Source organism: Notamacropus eugenii, chromosome 1 (genome assembly GCF_028372415.1).
Source record: "Notamacropus eugenii isolate mMacEug1 chromosome 1, mMacEug1.pri_v2, whole genome shotgun sequence".
NCBI classification, from domain to species: Eukaryota; Metazoa; Chordata; class Mammalia; order Diprotodontia; family Macropodidae; genus Notamacropus; species Notamacropus eugenii.
Genome location: NC_092872.1, coordinates 113979674 through 114001361, shown reverse-complemented (window position 1 = coordinate 114001361; position 21688 = coordinate 113979674). Strand labels below are relative to the sequence as shown.

The 21688-nt window shown below is 36.6% G+C and overlaps 1 pseudogene; it reads right to left on the bottom strand.

Annotated features, from left to right (window-relative positions):
- Positions 1-2814: 2814 nt before the first annotated feature.
- LOC140505794 (protein mono-ADP-ribosyltransferase PARP16 pseudogene) lies at positions 2815-20855 on the bottom strand (annotated as a pseudogene).
- Positions 20856-21688: the final 833 nt, after the last annotated feature.

The window sequence follows — 21688 nt, the reverse complement described above, 5'->3', positions numbered from 1 at the left end:
ATCAATCAAAGTCAAAAGAATGAAAAAGTAGAAGATGTAAAACATCTCTGGAAAACCAACTTAACAGGAAAATAGGCTCAGGAGAAATGATTTAAGAATCATTGAATTTTATGAAACCCATGATGAAAAACAGCCTAGGCAGCATCTTTCAAGAATTTGTAAAGGAAAATTTCACTGAGGTTGTAGAAACAGAGGGCAAAATAGTCACACAAAAAAATCCACCAATCACCTCCTGAGAGGTGTGCCCAAATGAAAATCCCAAGGAGTATTTTTACAGAAAACCCATTTTATTTATTTTACAGAATGTCACATTTACTTGTATTTATATACATATTTTTATGGCAATCCAAATAGTATCTTGGGCTGGTTTTTGTTTTAATATAATCAAGTGCCTGATTCAATCTTGCCTTTATCTATCAAGAGTGTTCATTAGGAATAAAATACAGAAACAAGAGTTTCTTTAGAGACAACAATATATGTATTTCTATTGTTAATGTGATTAAAGATCTTCCCCACCCATTAATGGACCTACCCAGTTTGATTAGAGAAGATTTGTAAGAACACCCACAGTTTTTTTTAAGGGGTATTGGTTCTCAAGGGTTGAGATGGCCTCTGGCTCTAAAAAAGGTGTAAATACTCTGAGGGTGAGGTTTTATTTCAGGACTTATATTTTGGTAAGAAGGTTTGAGTGCCAGACAAGGATTGTTAGAAGCTACTAAGGAGACTTCTGGAGTTGAGGAACCCAGATGTGCTTCCTTCTCTGATATGGTCTAACAGTTGTACCTGTCTGTTGAATTATGGTCAGGCAGAGGAAGGCATGGCTGCTGATTACTTTGGAATACTGACTGGAAGTGTTTGCTTGACCAGATGAAGACTCTGGGAAGACAGTAAGGAACCCCCCAGCTTTGGAAACCCAGATGTCATGCTTCCCTCTCCAGAAACTATGGTCAGGCAGTTGGGGTCCAATTGAGTGTTGAATTCAGGTAGAGGAAGTCATGTCTGCTGCTCTTTTGATTTCTCTGTATTTTCCTTGAAATTCAGGGTGCTGACTCCCTGACCTAAATGAATGATACGTGTATTTGGTTAAAAAATTATATATGTGCTTGATTAAAGTGATTGCTAAAGCCTCAAAAGTTGTCATTCCGTTTCTGAATGCAGATCTAAGAATCTGTGATAGCAGTGACTCCATGTGTGTTGGAGTGCTTCATGCTAAACACACACACGTATATATGTATATGAATGTGTATGTGTATACACATATGTATCTGCATACACATACATACATGTATATCTAGGTATGGTTGTATGTGCATATGTATGTATATTATATACACACACGTATTTGTTTGTATACGTAAACATATACATATTTTAAATCACCAACTGGAAAAAAATAGGGCTATGTTTCATTTAAATCAAATTGGGTACCTAATAGAAAGCAGGTAGTGATACAGCAAATGAGACTGCTATCCTGGCGTCTAAGAGATTCTTCTCTATGTAAAACAGCACATACCAGTAATGTTAGGCAGCAAAGAAAAATTAAATGTTTCCCCAAATAATACCACATATTAATGTGTTGGATATAAAAATAGCATATTATCATTAAAATCTCTCATTTAGAACATGTTAGTTCAAATTCCATGAGGCTTATTTGCGGCATGTCAAATACAATTTCATCAGATGGGCAAGTCCAAACCTGAATTTCTTTTCATAAGAACAATCCAAACACTGTGTTGTATGGACATCACCCAAATGAATCACTATGTAAAAACATAGTCACAAAAATATTTCCCAATTATCTAGTTATTATTTTTCTTAAACATTCAGTTCCTTGATTTAAAAGAAATATTGAGATGGATATAAGTAGGTAGTCTTCTCTTTAGAAACTCCAATAACATCAAAAAACCTTCCTCCTCATCAAATTTTATCTTCTGCTTTATAGATGCTTCAGAAATATTTGCTGAATAAGTACACAAATGGAGGCACTCTGGCACATTGGAAGGAACACTGAATCTAAAGGAGTCAGAAGACATGGGTTCAAAACCCATCACCTACACTAGTTAGACCATAGGTAAATCATGACAACCTGAAGCTTTACTATCCTTGTCTGTAACATGAGAGGACTGGTATCCATAAAGCACCTTTTAACTTTGAATCTTATGATTTTATAAATGAGCGAATGAGTTCTCCACTGCTGCAAAAGCTTTTTTAGATATTCAAGAAAGTGGTTAAAGCTATTGAAGTCTTTGTCACATTCGGATATCTGAAGTCAAAACTTATAAATCAAAAGCAATACCCCACCATTTCATGAGAAACATCATTGCTACTCAGTAACATTTCAAGTCAAAAGAAGACAACTGCCTGGTGATTTGTACCTTACACAATATATTTTTCCACCTTAAAAAGGCAATAGAAAAAAGATTTCTGCCAGAGACAATTGTAAACATATTGCAGAGAGTCTGGCTACCTTATTTTTCAATAGAAGAGGTTATTGCTTTGGCTCCTACTAAAAAGTCAGTTTCTCAGAACTTCTAAGGACAGAGAGTATAGCAAAGATCTGGAAATCTTGGGTGAATATGATAAACTGAAAATGTCCTCCAAAAAGTGACCAATTAAGAAGCACAAAATTTTTCTAGGAGCATCAGAATGCCATGAAAATTTCTGGTGTCATTACAATGCTCCTATCACTCTCCCTTCTTATCTTCTAGCCTGGAATTCTAGGTGGAGGTGCAGAAATTAATAGAGAAGGAGTTACTAAGAAATATGGCAGAGCAGAGCCAGCTAAGTTTATCATTTTGATTCCAATGATCATTTTCAGTAGTGTAAGAAAGATAGAGATTTGCTGACACCTATAATCATCAACAGTAGCAAGTATAGTAGCATTATGAGAGTGCAACCATGTTTAGAAATTCAGGACTGGCTTGAGACCCTCCCATCTTATGATGTTTCTGAGAATAAACTAACAGATATTTTACTCATAAAAGTTGGTTGTTGGTAAAAAAAAAAAAAGTATTCTGGTGGGGAATCTCCCCCTTCACTGTGTTTGGATCTCACTCTTTTTCAATTTATTTCTTCTGAATCCTTTTTCTTGGTTTGGCACTTGACATCTGAATAGTTGGTGATCTCACACAATGTCAAACAACTCAGGATATGACCCAAGACGCTGTGCAGCCACCCCATAACATGAGGACTGTAAAAATAACAGGACTTATGTCACTGGTAAGGCAGGTCACTTCACCAAACAAGGAAGTCTTGATTAAGTGGCAGTGTAAGCTATTATGTATAATGGAATGAAAGTTTTATAGGTGGTTCCCATGAAAAGCATAGATAATATCACTTTCTCCTTTGGTTTCATGAAATTCGTCATGCACTGGACTGGAATATACTATTTCAAACAGACAGTCAGGTATAGTGACTATGGTGCCTGAAATTAACATGAGTTTTTTTATCTTCACATACTCTGTTTTCACTAGGCTATATACAGTAAGACCCTCTGAGGACAAAATTCAGCTCACTAGATTCTATTCCCTTTTATCTTTGTCATCTGCAGACTGGAGAAATTCTTCAGGTTTGGCAGAAACTGACCTCAAAAATCCTTGTTTTCCTGTCTAACATAGATGGCTTGGAATGGTCTCAGCACAGAATCTGGCTTGTATCTCTGCAAGGCAAAGAAAAACAAGTTGCACTGGAGATCAGCTGCCAACACATTCCTCTGGGCTACTTTCCTGGCCACCTCCAGACTGAAAGACTGCCTCCCCTTGGCAGAGATGGAGGCATCCTGCCTCTGGGCCTGTGAACTCTATCAGCTCTCCTCCTGCTCTGCCTGGCCAGGCCCCCAGGGGGTCCATCAAGTTCAGTTGCCAAGTCTCCCACTCTATCACAACCTGGGTTAGTCACTGCTACCCCTGCTGCCCCTCTCGCAAGAAATATTGTAACCAATTTCCCAAATAATTAGGATAAGGAGACTATTCTGCAAGCAACCAGAAAGAAAAACATTAAATATCTTGGAACCACAGGAAAGATTATACAGGGCATTTCAGTTTCTACAATAAAAAAAATCTGAGGACTTAGAATATGATAATCCATAAGGAAAAGGAGTTTCAATTATACCAATGATCAGCTACCCAGAAGAGTTGAGCATAAACTTTCAGGGGAGCAGATGGACATTCAGTGAAACAGAAGATTTCCAGAACCTAGTGATTAAAAGAACAGAGCCCAACAGAAAATTTGATTTTTAAATACAAGCTTGAAGAGAGCCATGAAAGTTTACATAAGAAAGGGAAGTAAAAAAATGCTAACTCAATAAGTACAAACTATTTATATCCTTATCCTTACAAGGGAGAATGTGTTACTTGTACCTGTTGAGAACTGTATCTTTATTATGACTATATATATATATATATATATATATATATATATATATATATATATATATATATATATATATATATATATATATATATATATATGCAGAGGGAGAGAGAGAGAGACAGAGAGACAGAGAGAGAGAGAGAGAGAGACAGAGAGAGAGAGACAGAGAGAGAGACAGAGAGAGAGAGAGGGAGAGAGAGAAGAGAAGAGAAGAGAAGAGAAGAGAAGAGAAGAGAAGAGAAGAGAAGAGAAGAGAAGAGAAGAGAAGAGAAGAGGAGAGGAGAAGGCACATAAGGGTAAATTATATCACATGAAGAGGCATAAAGAATTATTAGAGGGAAAGAAGGGAGGGATGTGAGGATTGTTTTACCCTTACTCTCATCAGATATGGCTCAAAAAGAGAATAACATAATCAAGTATAGAAAAGCATCTTCCTCTATAGGAGAGTAGGTGAAGAGAGGGGAAAGAAGAAAGAAGGAGAGAGAAAGCAGGGAACAAGTAGCAAGTGAAAAGGGGAAGAACAGGAAGTTGGATAATAGAAGAGAAGGACAGATTGAGGGAAGTGGTGGTGTAATGGTAATTTAAAGTCAATGATATGTGGGGAGAAAAGTTAAAGGTCTTCCCCATCCTTTAATAGGCCTTAAGATACTTAGTTAGTTTCTATTGAGGCACTGATTTAGAGGGTTTTGCCCTCTTATTCTGCAAAGTGTATAAATATTCTGAGGTGAGGTTTTATTTTGGGTTTTAATCATTGGAAGTGTTTTTGGACATATGAGACTCTAGGCAGAAAATAAAGAGGCCCTTGGCTTTGAAAGCCCAGATGTTGGTGTTTCTGTCTCTGCTAACTACGTATATATCGTCAGACAGTTGGATCTGTCTATTGATCTGTGATTATGTATTACTAATGATCAGACAGTTGGAAGCCCTGTTTGTTGATCTTTGTTTCTCTGTTTGTATTTTCTTTGAAGTGCAGGGTGCTGACTTTTTTCCCTGAACTAAGCGAATGATATATGTCCTTGATTAAAGTGATTGTCAACTCCTCAAAAGTTGCCTTTCCTTTTAGAAATTCAGATCTAATATGCTGTACATCTAAGTTGTTTTCTGTGTATGCCGGAGTCCTTACTGTTACAGGTGGTCAAAATGTAAAATTGTAGTTAGGAAGAAAGGTGATAAAGGAAAGAAAAGCATAAACAGGGTGCAAATAGGATGGAAAGAAAAAAAGATAGTAATCATAAATGAGAATGGGAATGGGATGAACTCAGCCATAAAATGAAAGTGGATTGTAGAGAGGATAACAAAGCATAATTCTATAATATGTGGTTTAAAGACAAACGTTTGATGCAGAGTGTTAAAAACGGAGTTAAGGTAAAAGACTGGAGCAGAATATATTATGCTTCATATGAAGTAAATAAAAAGAGGAGGTAGCAAACTATCTCAGACAAAGCAAAAGCAGAAGTAGAATTAAAGGAGATAGGAAAGGAAACTACATCCTGCTAAAAGGTACTATACCCAATGAAGTAATATGATTACTAAACATATATGCACCAAGTGATATACCATCCAGATTCTGAAAGGAAAAGTTAACGGAGTTATAAGAAGAAAGAGAAAACAAACTATACTACTGGGTGTACTCATTCTCCCCCTATCAGAACCAGATAAACGTAAACATAAAATAAACGTGAAAGAAGTTATGGAGATGACAAGAATTTTAGAGAAGTTAGATATGGTAGGTCTCTGGAGAAAACTGAATGAAGATAGAAAGGAAAGTATCTTTTATTTTTGTCAGCAGTACATGGAACCTACACACACACACACACACACACACACACACACACACACACACACACAAAACTGATCATGTATTAGGTTATAAAATCCTCACAATCCAGTGCAGAGAAGGAGAATTATTAAATGCATGCTTTTCAGATCACAATGAAATAAAGTTACATATAATAAAGGACCATGAAAAGATAGACTAAAAATTAATTAAACAATAAAATAATTTCATCCTTAAGAATGAGTGGGTCAAACAACAAACTATACAAAAAATCAATAACTTCATCCAAGGGAAAGAAAATAATGAGACAACATAATAAAACTGATGAGATGTGGCAAAAGCTGTTCTTAGGAAAAGTTTTATATCTCTCAATACTTGCGTAAATGAGATAACAAAAGACAACATCAATGACTTGGGCTAGAAATTAAAAAAGCTAGAAAAAGAAAAAAATTAAAAATCACCTATGAAACAACAAATTATAAATTATGAAAAACAAAGGAAAGATTAATAAAATTGAAATTAAGAAAATTATTGAATTAATATATAAAACAAAGAGTTAGTTCTATAAAAAGTAAAATAGATAAATGTTTAGTTAATTTGATTCATAAAAGAAAGAAGGGAGCAAAATTACCATTATCAGAGATGAAAAGGGTGAATTCACCATCAATGAAGAGGAAATTAAAATAATAATTAGATGCTAATTTGACCAACTGTATTCCAATAAATTTGACAATCAGTGAAATGGATGGATATTTACAAAATTTATTTATTGTTCAGATTAACAGAAGAGGAAATACAAAATGCCATTTTAAAAAGAAGAAAGAATTCGAAGATGTCATCAGTGATCTCCCTAACAAAAATTCACTGGAGTCAGATGGATTTACAAGTGAATTCTATCAACCATTTAAAAAACAAACAACTCCAATACTATACAAAGTACTTCGTAAAAAGGGAAGTGTCTGAACAAATTCTTGCTATGCTACAAATATAATAGTGCAACCTAAACCTGGAAGAGCCTAAACATTGAAAGGAAACTATCTACCAATTTCTGCAATCGATATAGATGTAACAATTTAAAATAAAATATTAGAAAAGAGATTACAGCAAATGATCGCAAGGATAACACATTCTGAATGTGCAGAATTTATTCCAGGGATGCAGGACTGGTTGGATATTAGGAAAACTATCAGCAGAATTGACTGTATCAATAGTATAGCAAACAGAAAGCATAAGATTATCTCAATAGATGAAGAAAAAGCATCTTTCTGAAAAAAAATATAACACCCATTCCTATTCAAACACCATGGAGAATAAGAATCAATGGAGACCTCTTTAAAATAATAGGCAGTATCTATCTAAAACCATCAACAAGTTTTATATGCAATGTGGATAAGGTAGAAGCATTTCCAGTAAGATCAGGGGTGAAACAAGGATGTCCATCATCACCATCGCTATTATGTATGTTTCTAGAAATGTTAGCTTTAGCAATGAGAAGAAAAAATAAATGGAAGGAATTTGAATTGACAAAGAAGAAACAAAGCTGTCACTCTTTGCAGATGACATTATGGTATACTTAAAGAATCCTGGAGAATTAAGTAAAACGTTAATGGAAATAACAAAGTTAGCAAAGTAGCAGGATATAAAATAAACTTATAAATCACTGGCATTTCTGTATAGTACTAACAAAGCCCTACAGGAAGATATAGACATAGACATTCCACTTAAAGTTACTATAGACATTGCAAAATATTTGAGAGTAAACCTGTCAAAATAAACACAATTGAACACAATTACAAAATATTTTTTACATAAATAAAGGCAAGTCTAAATGCTTGGATAAATAGCAGTTGTTCATGGATATCCTGTGCTAATAAAATAAAATGACAATTCTAACTAAATTAATTTGCATAATCAGCGCCGTACCAATCAAACTACCAAAATTACTTTATCAGGTGAGAAAAGACAATGGCAAATATCATCGGAAACAACAAAAATTTCAGAATATCACGGGAATTCATGAAAATAAATGCAAGAGAAAGTGGCCTAGCTATACTAGATCTTAAATTGTATTATGAAGCAACAATTATCAAACTCTTCATTACTAAGAAATTGAGTGGAGAATCAGAGGAATATGTTAGTTATGAATGACACTATACTCAATGTCTGCACTAATCTACTGTTTTATAAACCCAAAGATCTCACTATTTGACAAAAAAAACCTGCTAGGAAACTGGAAAACAATATAGCAGAAACTAGGTTCTCTTGGCAGATATTCTACCCAGTATTTTATATAGCCTACAATTATTTTAGGTAGGATCTCTCTTACAATCACTTCTCTCAGGGTTTTGATAGTAATATATAGGCTTAAGAATTGTTGCTGTTTCCCTCCCAGCCTGATGTAGTTATTTTTCTTTGCCTCATTAAAGAGTCCATCCCCTGAATACTTCTTAAACAGGCCTATTGCTGAATGGGCATTGCCTCTCCCTAACTGAATATCTGAATAGACTTGGCCTAAAGGGACCAAGGTCTCCCATTGCATCCCGTGTTATCTCCAGACATCCTGATGAGTATCTGGTCACTGGATTGAGATGGCTCCGGAGGAGAAGTGAAGTTCTTGACATTGTACAGCCCTCTCTCACTCAAAACAAAGTCAAGTGCAAGTCATGTCATCATTTCTCTGATGGCACAGTCTTCTTCACCAATGAAGGACAATGAACATAACAACAAAATTATTACGTTTGCACTACAGATGCCCATCAGTTGAGGAATGACTGAAAAGTTGTGACATATGAATGTAATGGAATACTATTGTGACTTAAGAGATGATGGGCAGGTGGACTTCAGGAAAACTTGAAAAATCTCATATTAACTGATACTGAGTGAGGGGAACAGAACCTGGAGAACCCTGTACACAGTAGCAGTCACATCGTGTGATGACTAACTTTCAAAGATGTAGCTCTTCTCAGCAAAGCAAGGATATGAGACCTCTCTAAAAGACTAACAATTGAAAGCACTGTCCACATCCAGAGAAAGAACTATGGAGTCTGAATGTAGATTGAATCACGGTTCTTGTTCTCTTTTGTCGTTATAATTGTTGTTGTTTTGTTTCTTCTTCCTTGTGGTTTCTCTCGTTATAATTCTTCTTTATAAGCTGACTACTGCGAAAATGTGTTTAACCAAAAAAAAAGCAGGCATAAAAACACATGTTCAGAACTTTCACAATAATAAGCTGTTAATCATAAATTTAAAAAAACACCTATAAAACTAACCATTTTTAAAGCCCTTCACAACCTCAATTTATCGATCAGGTGATATACCAAGTAAAAGTAATAGAGCTTGGAAGAAGCAAAGCTGCATGCCATATTTTCTGATTCTAAATTCAGGAAATCTTTCCTTATACCATGCTATCTCAATCAACAAGCATTTACTAAGTTGTTACCAGTCACTGGTTAAAATAATATGGATAGAAATTTAGACAAAATGACCCACATACTGAAGAAACTTACTTTCTAATATGGGGTAGAAGTAAATAATTAAGTATATAGGTAAGACAAAGAGAGAATTGAAAATAACTTTATAGCAGACGGTTTCAGGTGTTAGATATCCCATCTGCACTAGCTGTTATTTTTGTTTTCAAATTAAACTTGTGACATAATTTGGTTTTTCAATACTATTACTTCTTTGGTTTGATATATTTGCTCCCTATTCATATCTTTGATTTTCTTTTTCATTTGGTTTTTTTTTTCTTTTATAGTTTGGGCTATGGAATTATGCAGTTACACCACAAAGATTTCTTTCTTTACTGAAGTTAGTTCTCCTGTGTGGCAAAAAACCTGAGTCCCACTAGCTATACTTGTCTCAATTCCCAGTGAATTGGAATAGGGATGAGGTCTGAGGCCTCTGTGTTTTGCACCATCAAAAACTGAAAAAAATCTATGTACAGACACCAGAGCCACACAATAACGGATTAATACAATACTTACAGAAATGGGGAAAAATAAAGGGATCAACACTAGCAAATTCAATTAGAAATATTGCTGAATGAGGACTAGAATTTAGTCATGCAAAAGTTTAAACATTTTAATAACCCATTGTTGGGAATTAGGTTAATGTTTATTTCAGGCTGAGTACATTATGAATATCTTATGGATAATGTGTAAGGGTTTACTCGCTAAAAAAAAAATCATATTTTAAGTGATCTCTTCTTTTTCTTTCCCCAGTTTTTCGGGCTTCACTGAATTTCTCCTTTTCTGCTGCATTTTCTGCCTGGGAGGCCTGTCATTTCAGAGCTTTCTCACTGATCTGTGAGGCAAACCATTGTGCCTGCCAGCTTCCAGAGTAGATCCAGGGAAAAATTAACACATCCACAACTGAGCTCAAGCGATGCTGACATCTGGTTTACTCATTTTCACAGTACACTTGTCCTACACCTTATGGCCTTATTCTTATGCACGGTTTTATCATGTGGCTCGTTTCAAGAAAATGCATTTAAGTTTTAGGTAATACTCTGTGGTATGCAGTGTGGCAAATAAGAGATAAAACTACCTCTATAAAAAGCATTTCAGGCTACTATGCTCAACCATAATAAACTCAGCATCAAACCTCAGAGGTTCTGATATGCTCTGTTTGTTACAAGTCTATGAGACTCTGGAGAATGCTAATTTCTAAGGAATCTAATCACACACCCTGGAAAAACTCCTGAAAGAAACAAAACAACTGCCAAAAATATTCAACTCCTCGCATATATGGGACTTTTATTGCTATTCAAAAGGAGAAAGACACTAATGCAACTCATTTAAAGGGATTATGATGAAGAGTATCACTTGACAGTAAGAGTGTTTTGTTTCTTTGTTAACTTTGCCTATTTTATCTAAGGACACAATGTGGAAAAAAGGAAAGATAACTTTGCCAGGAAGCTACAGAATTTGGTTTACCTTCAAAACATTTCTTTGTCTGAGTTGTATGTCACCAGTCTCACATCATAGGATTTACAGCAGAAGAATGTCTTAAAGACCTTGTTTGACTCTCTTAATTTATAAAGGAGGCTCAGAGAGGTTAAGCCATTTGATTAAAGTCACTCAAGAAGTGAGTAGAAAAGTCCTCATTTAACTCAGCTTATCTTATTCAGATTCTAATGCTCTTTCTAGCACCATATTGGGATTTTTCCTTTCAAATTTCAGCTATGCAAATTATAAATTAGAAGTAGTATCTTTGTCATTTGGAAAGGATGGAAAGGGGGTGTTGGAAGGCAGGAAACAAGCTTGTATTAAGCATCTGCAAAGTGGTAGATGATCTTTTAAGTATTTTACAAATATCTCATTTGATACAGAAATGGTAGGAGGTAGGTGTAGCTATTATTATTGTTTTATAATTGAAGGAACTAAGCTACATAAAGGGTTTTTTCAATTAAGTTGTTCTATTTGTTTTCAGTGTTTGGCAATCTTGTATATGTCTTAGATTTTTCTCCTCCATCCCCTTATCCCTCCCCCCCTCCACTCTACCTCTCTGAGACCGTGTACAATCGCATATAGGTTTTACACATGTATTCGTATTAAATGCATGTTGCATAGATGAATTAAAAAGAATGGGAGAAACCATAAAACAAAGGAATGCATAATATGAAAGATAATGATCTGCTTCCATCAAGATACAATTCCATAATTCTTTCTCTGGATGTAGAAGGCACTTTTCCTCAAGAATCCGTTGGAAATTTTTTGGGGGAGGAGCCAAGATGGTGGAGTACAAAGATACACATATGCTAGCTCCAAACCCACAGCCCATAAAATATCTGTAAGGAAGAACTCCCAACAAATTCTGGAGCAGCAGAAGCTACAGAACAACGGAGTGGACTAGATTTCTGTTCCAGAAAGAACTGGAAAACCAATGTGAAAGGTCCGTCACACACTGGACCCGAAGCAAAGCCCAGCCCTGCCTTGGCCACGCAGCACCCAGAGGAGCAGATCCTAGCAGGCTTCAGGTATGGAATCTCCAGCCACCTCGCAGGTCCCTCCACTCACATGTCAGTGAGAGAGTCTTTTTGGCTGGACTAAAGGGGAGAGGGGTGTGCCCATAACTCAGTCCCCCTCGGGAGGCAGCAGCAGGCAGGGGCTCCCAAATCAGGCAGGAGCTCATATCCATTGTTGAAGGTCTCCCCATAAACCCCCTGAGGGAACTGAGTCCCATCTGGTGGACCTACCCCCCACCCGAGCAGCTGAACTTAATCTCACACTGAATAGCAGCCCTGTCCCCACCCAAAGCCCCGAGGCTGGGAAGCAGCATTTGAATCTCAGACACCAATCGCTGGCTGGGCGGATATGGAAGTGAGGTGGGTGTGAAGAGGAGGAAGCTCAGAAGTCAAGTCACTGGCTGGGAAAATGCCCAGAAAATGGAAAAAAAATGAGATCATATAAGATTATTTCTTGGCGAACAGATATCTCCTCCCTTCCTTACTGATGAGGAAGAACAATGTTTACCATCAGGGAAAGACGTAGAAATCAAGGCTTCTGTATCCCACACATCCAAAATAAATATTCCGTGGGCTCAGGCCATGGAAGAGCTCAAAAAGGATTTTGAAAATCAAGTTAGAGAGGTGGAGGAAAAACTGGGAAGAAAAATGAGAGACATGCAAGAAAAGCATGAAAAGCAGGTAAACAGCTTGCTTAAGGACACCCCCTAAAAATGCTGAAGAAAATAACTCCTTGAAAAATAGGCTCACTTAATTGGCAAAAGAGGTTCAAAAAGCCAATGAGGAGAAGAATGCTTTAAAAAACAGAATTAACCAAATGGAAAAGGAGGTTCAAAAACTCACTGAAGAAAATAGTTCTTTCAAAACTAGAATGGAACAGATATCTTATCCCTTATACAATAAAGTTCCTTGAGGGAAGGCAGAGTGCTTTAAGCAAAGTTTGTATATCTGTAGTACTTTTTAGAGCATATATTTAATATGTTTTCATTTTATTGAACTATATTATATTACATTGTATTGCATTGCGTTTTATTCAGACATAGAAAATTAGAGGAATCAACGCATTATAAAGTTAATATTTAAAAAGAAAGTACTGTATTTCTTTTTTTTCTTTTTTTATTATTATTTTTTAATGTTTAACAATCACTGCCATACAATTGAGATTTTATTCCCCCCCTGCACCTACCCCCCACTACCCCCCTCCCTCCCCACGACTGCATACAATTCTGTATAGATTCTACATATATTTTCCTATTGAGTATATTTTCACTATAGTCATGCTATGTAGTCAGACTAAAATAAATGAAAGAAATCGTATAATAAATCAGAACATGAAACACAAACACATACACATATACAAACATGATCTGCTACATTTTGTGAGTGACTTCCATATTTCTTTCTCTGAGTGTGGAAGGCATTTTGCCTTGAGAACCACCATTGGGTTTTTTTTTTTTATAAGAAGTTTTTGCGTTATTACAAAATTCCAAGTCTACCAGAAAAAACTCTCGCACACAGTGGTCGTTGCTGTGCACAAAGTTCTCCTGGTTCTGCTCCTTTCACTCAGCATCAGGTCATATAAGTCCTTCCAGGCCTCTCTGAAGTCTTCTTGTTCATCATTTCTTATGGCACAATAATACTCCATTACATTCATATATCATAATTTATTCAGCCATTTCCCAATTGATGGACATCCCCTTGACTTCCAGTTTTTGGCAACTACATAGAGTGCTGCTATAAATATTTTTGTACATGTGGGACCCTTTCCCATTTTTATGATCTCTTGGGGATATAGTCCTAGCAGCGATATTGCTGGGTCAAAGGGTATGCACATTTTTGTAGCCCTTTGGGCATAGTTCCAAATTGCTCTCCAGAATGGTTGGATGCGCTCGCAGCTCCACCAACAATAAAATAGTGTTCCAACTCTCCCACATCCTCTCCAGCATATATCATTTTCTTGTTCTGTCATGTTTGCCAATCTTATAGGTGTGATGTGGTACCTCAGAGTTGTTTTGATTTGCATCTCTCTAACCAATAGTGATTTAGAGCATTTTTTCATATGATTATAGATATCTTTAACTTCTTCCTCTGAAAATTGCCTGTTCATATCCTTTGACCATTTATCAATTGGGGAATGACTTCTATGACTATACATATGAGTCATTTCTCTATATATTCTAGAAATGAGGCCTTTATCCCCTACCTTAGCTGTAAAAATTCTTTACCAATTTGCTACATCCCTCCGGATTTTGGTTGCATTGGGTTTGGTTGTGCAAAAACTTCTCAGTTTAATGTAATCAAAATTATCCATTCTGCATTTCATAATGCTTTCTATCTCTCCTTTAGTAAAGAATTCTTCCCTTCTCCATAGATCTGATAAATACACTATTCCTTGCTTCTCCAGTTTATTCATGGTATCAATCTTTATACCTAAATCATGTACCCATTTGCACTTTATTCTTGTGTACGGTGTCAGGTATGGGTCTATGCCTAATTTGCGCCACACTGTTATCCAGTTTTCCCAGCAATTTTTTTCAAACAATGAGTTCTTATCCCAGAAGCTGGGGTCCTTGGGTTTATCAAACAGAAGGTTGCTATATTCCTTGCCTACTGTGTCTTGAGTGCCAAGTCTATTCCACTTGTCTACCTCTCTGTTTCTTAGCCAATACCAAGTGGTTTTGATAATTGCTGCTTTATAGTACAGTTTGAGGTCTGGTAGCGCTAGGCCACCTTCCCAAGCATTTCTTTTCATTAGTCCCTTTGATATTCTGGACCTTTTGTTTTTCCAAATGAATTTTGATATTATTTTATCCAGCCCTAGAAAGTAATTGTCTGATAGTTTAATTGGTATGGCACTCAGTAAGTATATTAATTTGGGTAGAATTGTCATTTTTATCATATTAGCACGGCCTAGCCATGAGCAACTAATGTTTTTCCACTTACTTAAATGTGACTTTATTTGTGCAAAAAGTGTCTTGTAATTGTGTTCATATAATCCCTGGGTTTGTTTTGGCAGGTAGACTCCTAAGTATTTTATACTGTCTACCCTAGCTTTAAATGGGATTTCTCTTTCTATCTCTTGCTCTTGGACTTTGTTGCTAATATATAGGAACGCAGAAGATTTGTGTAGGTTCATTTTGTAACCTGCAACTTTGCCAAAGTTGTTTATTAATTCAAATAATTTTTTACTTGAATCTCTGGGATTCTCTAGGTAGATCATCATATCATCTGCAAAGAATGATAACTTAGTTTCTTCTTTAGCTATTCTTATTCCTTGAATATCTTTATCTTGTCTAATTGCAACAGCTAACATTTCTAGTACCATATTAAATAATAGTGGTGATAATGGACAACCTTGTTTCACCCCTGACCTTATTGGGAATGCATCTAGCTTATCCCCATTGCATATAATGCTTGCTGAAGGTTTTAGATAGATACTGCTTATTATTTTATGGAAGGTTCCCTTTATTCCTACATTCTCCAATGTTTTTAGTAGGAATGGGTGTTGTATTTTGTCAAAAGCTTTTTCTGCATCTACTGAGATAATCATGTGGTTTTTGTTAGCTTTGTTGTTGATGTGATCGATAATGCTAATAGTTTTCCTAATATTGAACCAGCCCTGTAATCCTGGTATGAATCCTACCTGATCATAATGAATTAATCTCGTGAAAAGGTGCTGTATTCGTTTTGCTAAAATCTTATTCAAAATTTTTGCATCTATATTCAATAGGGAAATTGGTCTATAATTTTCTTTCTCCGTTTTGTCTCTTCCTGATTTGTGTATCAAAACCATATTTGTATCATAGAAAGAATTTGGGAGGACTCCTTCTTCCCCAATTTTCAAAAATAGTCTATATAGTATTGGAATTAACTGTTCTTTAAATGTTTGATAGAATTCACTTGTGAATCCATCTGGCCCTGGAGATTTTTTCCTAGGCAGTTCATTGATGGCTTGTTCAATTTCTTTTTCTGGGATGGTGTTGGTTAAGTATTCAACTTCCTCTTCTGTTAATCTGGGCAATTTGTATTTTTTAAAATATTCATCCATCTCGTTTAGATTATCGAATTTGTGGGCATAAAGTTGGGCAAAGTAGTTTCTAATTATTGTTTTAATTTCCTCCTCATTGGAGGTGAGTTCACTCCTTTCATTTTTAATATTAGTAATTTGACTTTCTTCTTTCTTTTTTTTAATCAGATTGACCAAAGGTTTATCAATTTTATTAGTTTTTTCATAAAACCAACTATTGGTTTTATTTATTAATTCAATAGTTTTCTTAATTTCAATTTTATTAATCTCTACTTTGGTTTTCAGTATTTCTAATTTGATATTTACTTGGGGATTTTCAATTTGTTCTTTTTCTAGCTTTTTCAATTGCAAGCCTAAGTCATTGATCTCCTCTTTCTCTATTTTATTTATGTAAGCATTCAAAGATATAAAACTTCCCCTAATACCTGCTTTTGCAGTATCCCATAAGTTTTGGTATGTTGTCTCACTATTGTCATTCTCTTGAATGAAATTGTTGATTGTTTCTATGATTTCTTCTTTAACCCAACCCTTCTTTAGAATTAGATTATTTAGTTTCCAATTGATTTTTGGTTTCTCTTTCCATGGCCTTTTATTACATGTAATTTTTAATGCATTATGATCTGAAAAGGATGCATTGATTATCTCTACCTTTCTGCACTGAACTGTGAGATTTTTATGTCCTAGTACGTGGTCAATTTTTGTAAATGTTCCATGTACCGCTGAGAAAAAGGTATATTCCTTTCTATTCCCATTTAATTTTCTCCAAAGATCTATCATATCTACCTTATCCAGAGTTTTATTTACCTCCTTAACCTCTTTCTTGTTTATTTTGAGGTTGGATTTATCGAGTTCAGAGAGGGGGAGGTTGAGGTCCCCCACTAGTATAGTTTTGTTATCAATTTCTTCCTTCAACTCCCCCAACCTCTCCTCTAAGAATTTGGGTGCTATACCACTTGGAGCATCCATGTTTAAAAATGATATTGCTTCATTGTCTATGGTGCCTTTTAGCAGGATATAGTTTCCATCCTTTTCCCTTTTGATTAGATCTATTTCTGCTTTTGCTTTGTCTGAGATTAGGATTGCTACTCCTGCCTTTCTTACATGAGCTGAAGCACAATATATTCTGCTCCATCCTTTGACCTTTATCCTATGTGTATCCCCCCATTTCAAATGTGTTTCTTGTAAGCAGCATATTGTTGGATTATGGCTTTTAATCCATTCTTCTATCCGTCTCTGTTTTATGGGAGAGTTCATTCCATTCACATTCACAGTTATGATTACAATCTGTGTATTTCCCTCCAACCTCTTTCCCACCATTAGTGCTTTTAGCTCTCCCGTCTCCCTACCCCTACTCAATAGTATTCACTTTTCTCCCCCTCTTCCTGCAGCCTTACCCTCCTTCTTTTAGCCCCCCTCCCTTTTACTCCCCTTTACTCTTATTGCTTCTTTCCTCCCTTTTAGCCACCCTCCCCTTTCTTCCCCCTTCCCCTCCTACTACCTATAGAGCTAGTTAGGATTATCTACTTAAGATTATTGTTCCCTCCTTTGAACAAATCAGATGAGAGTACCTCTCAAACAATGCTCTTCTCCCTCCCCTCCTTCCCTCTACTATAGTTTTGTACTTCTTCCTGTGATATAATTTGCCTTTTTCTGCTTCCCCCTTTTCACACCTCCTATTACAATCCCTTCTCATACTTAAATCATATTTTTGACATGACATCATTTACTTTATGCCCGTTCACTCTACATATATCCCTTTTATCATAATAGCTGCACAGTTCTCAAGATTAGCAGGTATCATCTTCCCTCATAGGGAGGTTAACAGTTTGCCCTGATTGAGTAGCAAGTTTTTGTTTTTGTTTTTCCCCCCTGTTTACTTTTTTATGAGTCTCTGGAGACCTGCACTTGAAGATCAAATTGTCTATTCAGTTCTGGTGTTTTGGTCAGGAAGCTCTGGAAATCCCTTATTTCGTTGAATGACTTTCTCCTTGCCTGAAATGTTATGCTGAACTTTGCTGGGTAGTTGATCCTTCGTTGAAGTCCCAACTCCTTTGCCTTATGGAATATTGGGTTCCAATTCTTTCGATCTTTTAATGTAGAAGCTGCAAGGTCCTGTGTGATCCTGACTGTGTGTCCTTGGTATTTGAATTGTTTCTTTCTGGCTGCTTGTAGTATTTTCTCCTTCACTTTATAGCTCTGGAATTTGGCAACAATATTTCTTAGGGTTTTGAGTTTTGGGCCCCTTTCGGGAGGGGAACAGTGGATTCTTTCGATGACTATTTTGCCCTCTCGGTCTAGTCCTTCTGGGCAGTTTTCCTTGATGATTTCCTGGAAGATATTGTCCAGACTCTTTTCTTCATCATGGGTTTCTGGCAGGCCAATAATTCTTAAATTTTCTCTCCTGGATCTATTTTCCAGGTCAGTTGTTTTTCCAATTAAATATTTTACATTTTCTTCCCTCTTTTTATTCTTTAGATTTTGTTTGACTGATGCTTGTTGCCTCATTGAGTCATTAGTTTCTACTTGCCCCATTCTAATCTTCATCGTATTGTTTTCTTCAGTTAACTTTTGCATCTCCTTCTCCATCTGACCAATTTTTCCCTTTAAGGAGCTATTTTCTCCATTTAATTTTTGTACTTCTTTTTCCATTCGACCAATTTTCCCAGTTAGGTTTTGGGTTTCCTTTTCCGTTTGATTAACTCTTCCTTTTAGGGAATTATTCTCTCCAGTTAATTTTTGAACTTCCTTTTGCATTTGTTCAATTTTCCTTTTCAGAGTAATGTTCTCATCAGTGAATTCTTTTTTTATAATTTTAAAATCATTGGCCAGTTTTTCTTTTATTTCCTTCTTCAGCTGTTCCATATAATCTAGTTGAGCTTGCAAGAAATTCATATTCCCTTCGGAGGTTTCAGATGGAAGTACAGTCTCAGCTCTGACCTCTTTGCTGTTTGTGTTTTGGTCCTTATCCCCATAGAAAGATTCTATGGTTTTTTCACTTTTCGTCTGCTTTTTCTGATTCATGATGTTGGCTGAGTGTTGTAGCTTCTGGATCTTTCAGTCAGAAGGTACAGATCTTTAAGTTGAGCTGATGTGTGTCTAGGCTAAAAGCAGGCTTTTGTTTTTTGTTTCCCAGATCAACCCTGGGGTTAGCTTTTTAGGTGTGTGGGAGGGGTGGTCTGGCCTCAGGAGATCTCCTCAGCTGACCTGAGGCAAAGGCAAGGTCAGGGGATGGTGATCCCAGCTTCCCTATTGTCTTCCCTTTTCCCCTGGAGGGCTGGGGCAAGCCTAGAAGCTAATGCGTGTTCCCGCCCCTCCTGGGGCTCGTCTCCCAGCTCTGAGGCTTGCCTGGCTCTCAGTGCGAATTTTCTCTGCCCTGGGTCATCTGTCCTTCCAGATCGCCTCCTCCACAGTAGGAAGAATCCCCCTTTGCTATTTTTCTAGCCTCTGGTGTTATGAGACTATTTGCCCCCTTCTGCTTTTCCTGCTGATCCAGGATTTATCTGCGGAAGTATTTTATGGTTCTATCACGGTCATCAGGGGGGAGGAGAGAGCATTTACTGATCACTCCGCCATCCTGGCTCCCGGAAGTTCAAGTAGGTGACTTACCGAAGTTTTGTCTTCAGGCTGAAGGTTTCAAGGGCTGCTGCGCTGATATCTGGCTCTCAGCGGCTCTCACCGGCTCGGTTTGGCTTGTCTCCTGCTCCGCTGGTTTCGCCCGCCACTCTCGGGCTTCTCAGGTCCCTTCTGCCCTGCTGCGCTGACCACGCTGCGCTGTGCGCTGGGGGCTTTTCCCCGCGGATCAGATCCTTCCCGTGGACCTTCCAATCTAACCTGGGCTCCGAATCTGTCAAAGTCTGTCACCCACTGGATTCTACACCTCCAAAGTCTGGTCAGATTCTCCTTTCAGAGATATCCAGAGGAGTTTGTCCAGGAGCTTAGGTGAGTCGTTGCTTTCACTCCGCCATCTTGGCTCCGCCCCCTTAATTGTGTTTGATTTCTTAAAATCATATATGTGTCAAGACATTTTCCATATCCACCTGCTTTGAGATTCTCTCTATTCTGTAGGAGGTGAAAGAGTTAAATGGTATAGTGGACAGAGCACTGAATCTAGCACCAGGAAGAAGCATGTTCAAATATGGACTCTTACACTGAATTGTGTGACCTTGAGTGAATCGTTTAATCTCTGTCTGCCTCAATATCCTCAGCTGTAAATTGCGAATAATACTAGCCTTCAAACCCCACAGTCATCTGAGGATAAAATGAGCTAATATGTGCAAAGGAATTAGTAGAGTGCCTAAAGTATAGTAGTTACTTAGTAAACACTTATTTACTAAGTAAACAAGTTTACTTGGTTATGCTTGCTTCCCCCTGATTTCCTTACTTTTCAAACTCTGTAGTAAAACTTTTGATTGATGCTGATATTTTTGTCTTTGAGTTACACTGCTTCTGTGTATTGCCATAACCTTTGTATTTTCACTTTCAGTTGCTAATGAAGAGAATCAAGAATTTGTTAGGCTTTAGTTTTTTGATTTCCTTTTTTCTTCTCTTGTGGTTCTTTTTGATTGCTTAAATAGATAACAGGCACAGAAATTATCTACTGCACATGCCAACTAACTATTGATATACCCTTTCAATGTTTTTCATCAGTCTTTAATAAGTCTCACAAACGGCTTCTGCCTTGATGGTTTTTGACCCCTTTCATTAAGAGTATTCATTAATAACTGTCTTTCCTGCCATGGTTCATACTATTACAACATTTGCTTCTCAAACGACTTCATGCAGATGATGAAATATTTTTATGATTCCTGTTGTATTTAATACTGTGGGAGAATATACAATATTTGTGATAGGTATGTCAGAAATCATCATATTTGAATTATTTTGCTCTTTTATAATTTTTCTGCAATATGGATAAAATCATCAAACTCAAAAAGAACTTTTTGGAATCCCAAGGTAAGTACTCCAATCTCCTTTTCAAAAGCATTTGGAATATTTTGCCAGTTTGCTATTCATTTTTTGTTAGGTAGGGTTCCTGGGAATTATATTATATGAAGATTTTCAGTGGCCACTAAAAATTTTCTCTTTTTTGATTTCAGTAAATCCTCTATTTTCTCTGATCTAGCCTTATGGTTAGATGACGATGATGATGATAATGATGATGATGATGATGACGATGATCATTGATGATTGCTCTGCATGGGTCTGCAATAATTTGCTATATGATTTGGAGCTGAGCATACTATTGACCCAAGTCGATAAAAAGCCCTTATAAAAATGAAGAGATCTATTATCTTTTTCTATTTAATACTGAAACATAATGAAAATATTCATGTCTACAGGCCATTTGATATGCACTTATGATTTGCCTGATTTAGTTGTTAGGGCCCTGAACCACTATTTCAAGAAGTACCCAGTCTATCTATGCTGACATTTTTTTGTAACACTTGATCCTCAGGTTTTTCCACCTTCAGTTAATAGTCTTCTCACCTGAAGAAGTCTCTACCTTTTCAGCCCCTTTTTTGGACTAATTTGTGAATTCCTGCCTCGC